Source organism: Sceloporus occidentalis, unplaced genomic scaffold, assembly GCF_023333645.1.
Source record: "Sceloporus occidentalis isolate IW3139 unplaced genomic scaffold, rSceOcc1.0.p SCAF_357, whole genome shotgun sequence".
NCBI classification, from domain to species: Eukaryota; Metazoa; Chordata; class Lepidosauria; order Squamata; family Phrynosomatidae; genus Sceloporus; species Sceloporus occidentalis.
The window spans coordinates 1-2,500 of record NW_028317337.1 but is presented as its reverse complement, the minus strand read 5'-3'; the positions used below and the strand labels follow the sequence as shown (position 1 = coordinate 2,500).

Here is a 2,500-nt window from a genome sequence, read left to right as displayed (position 1 = left end):
CAGCCGCTCCGGGCCCGGCGCTCGGAAGAAGAGAAAGTTTAGCAGGGACGCTAAAGAGACGTCGAGCGACAAAGCCTCTCGCTCTCTGCAGCCAAGCACTGTCGAGAGAAACTTCCCATTGCAAAGCGACGGCACCCGAGTGGCATTTTCTCTGAGGCGGAGCAGAAAGGTAAGGGTCCTCCTAAAAGGAGGATGTGCTGAGCGCTCGGGCTCCTCCGGGATTTGAACCCGGGACCTCTCGCACCCAAAGCGAGAATCATACCCCTAGACCAACGAGCCAGACAGCTGGCAGCCGCTCCGGGCCCGGCGCTCGGAAGAAGAGAAAGTTTAGCAGGGACGCTAAAGAGACGTCGAGCGACAAAGCCTCTCGCTCTCTGCAGCCAAGCACTGTCGAGAGAAACTTCCCATTGCAAAGCGACGGCACCCGAGTGGCATTTTCTCTGAGGCGGAGCAGAAAGGTAAGGGTCCTCCTAAAAGGAGGATGTGCTGAGCGCCCGGGCTCGTCCGGGATTTGAACCCGGGACCTCTCGCACCCAAAGCGAGAATCATACCCCTAGACCAACGAGCCAGACAGTTAGTGAAAAGCCCGCGGCGTGAGCCCGAATGTACGAGAAGTTTAGCAGGGAAGCTAAAACGGATGTCAAGCGCACAGAGAAGAGCCGTGACGACGTGTAGCGCTGTCAAGCTTGGGCTCATCCGGGATTTGAACCCGGGACCTCTCGCACCCTAAGCGAGAATCATACCCCTAGACCAACGAGCCAGACAGATATAGAGCCGGTCGCTGCGTGAGCCCGAATGAGCTGAAAGTTTAGCAGGGAAGCTAAAACGGACGTCCAGCGGCACGCCGGCGTCTGCAAGCTTCCCGTCCCAAGGCAACCGCTTCTTCTTTTATTGAAGCCAATAAAAGAAGAAGCGGTACAGAAGTACAGCGGGATTGGCAACAACTTCTTAAAAGAGACGCCTCGCAGAGAAGAGCCACGGCGCCAGGCAGCGCTGTTCAGCTTGGGCTCGTCCGGGATTTGAACCCGGGAACTCTCGCACCCGAAGCGAGAATCATACCCCTAGACCAACGAGCCAGAAACCTACATGCCCCCTGCCGCCGGACGTGTGGAACTCCTCGAGGATGGATTGTCACCGCAAGCATTCGGTGATGAAACTGCGCAACGATAAAAAAATAAAATAAATAAATAAAAAAATGATAATAATACAAAAAAAATAAAAGAAGAAGACGTAAAAAGCCAGGTTTCAGGGTCTAGCATTAAATGACCATTACCCGTTTCAAAACGCATCCTTCGAGTCAGCACAAACCGTGCCTTTCCAGTGTAGATTGGAGCCGAGGTAGTCGAATCGCCCCGTTTGCTGGAGGATGAATTTCCGTCATCTCAAGGAAAGGACGTAAAAGAGGGCGCGCGCGTGAAAGCTGCTGTGTGGCTCGTCTGGGATTTGAACCCGGGACCTCTCGCACCCTAAGCGAGAATCATACCCCTAGACCAACGAGCCAGACTGCTGGCAGTGGCTCCGGGCCCAGAGTTGAGATGAAGAGAGACTTTCGCACAGGCGCTAAAGGGACGTCGAGTGCAGTCTTGGCGGCGGCGACGACGACGACGACAAAGCCACTGTCAGGGGAAACTTCCCATTGCAAAGCGACAGCATTTTCATCGAGACGGAGCAGAAAAGGTATTTTGGCGGCCTCCTCCTAGAAGAAGCTGCACGCGTTACGCAGAGCGCTCAGCCCAACGGGCGACTCTCGGGCTCGTCCGGGATTTGAACCCGGGACCTCTCGCACCCAAAGCGAGAATCATACCCCTAGACCAACGAGCCAGACAGATATAGAGCTGGTCGCTGCGTGAGCCCGAATGAGCTGAAAGTTTAGCAGGGAAGCTAAAACGGACGTCCAGCGGCACGCCGGCGTCTGCAAGCTTCCCGTCCCAAGGCAACCGCTTCTTCTTTTATTGAAGCCAATAAAAGAAGAAGCGGTAAAGAAGTACAGCGGGATTGGCAACAACACGGCGCCAGGCGGCGCTGTTCAGCTTGGGCTCGTCTGGAATTTGAACCCGGGACCTCTCGCACCCTAAGCGAGAATCATACCCCTAGACCAACGAGCCAGACAGCTGGCAGCCGCTCCGGGCCCGGCGCTCGGAAGAAGAGAAAGTTTAGCAGGGACGCTAAAGAGACGTCGAGCGACAAAGCCTCTCGCTCTCTGCAGCCAAGCACTGTCGAGAGAAACTTCCCATTGCAAAGCGACGGCACCCGAGTGGCATTTTCTCTGAGGCGGAGCAGAAAGGTAAGGGTCCTCCTAAAAGGAGGATGTGCTGAGCGCTCGGGCTCGTCCGGGATTTGAACCCGGGACCTCTCGCACCCTAAGCGAGAATCATACCCCTAGACCAACGAGCCAGACTGCTGGCAGTGGCTCCGGGCCCAGAGTTGAGATGAAGAGAGACTTTCGCACAGGCGCTAAAGGGACGTCGAGTGCAGTCTTGGCGGCGGCGACGACGACGAC

The 2,500-nt window shown here is 56.0% G+C and overlaps 3 non-coding genes across 3 annotated transcripts; all 3 read right to left on the bottom strand.

Annotated features, from left to right (window-relative positions):
* Positions 1-688: 688 nt before the first annotated feature.
* On the bottom strand, positions 689-760 carry TRNAP-AGG (transfer RNA proline (anticodon AGG)). The gene has a single exon. It is a non-coding gene; the product is annotated as a tRNA-Pro (tRNA).
* Positions 761-1,004: 244 nt separating this feature from the next.
* TRNAP-CGG (transfer RNA proline (anticodon CGG)) lies at positions 1,005-1,076 on the bottom strand. Its single transcript has one exon. It is a non-coding gene; the product is annotated as a tRNA-Pro (tRNA).
* Positions 1,077-2,322: 1,246 nt separating this feature from the next.
* TRNAP-AGG (transfer RNA proline (anticodon AGG)) lies at positions 2,323-2,394 on the bottom strand. The gene has a single exon. It is a non-coding gene; the product is annotated as a tRNA-Pro (tRNA).
* Positions 2,395-2,500: the final 106 nt, after the last annotated feature.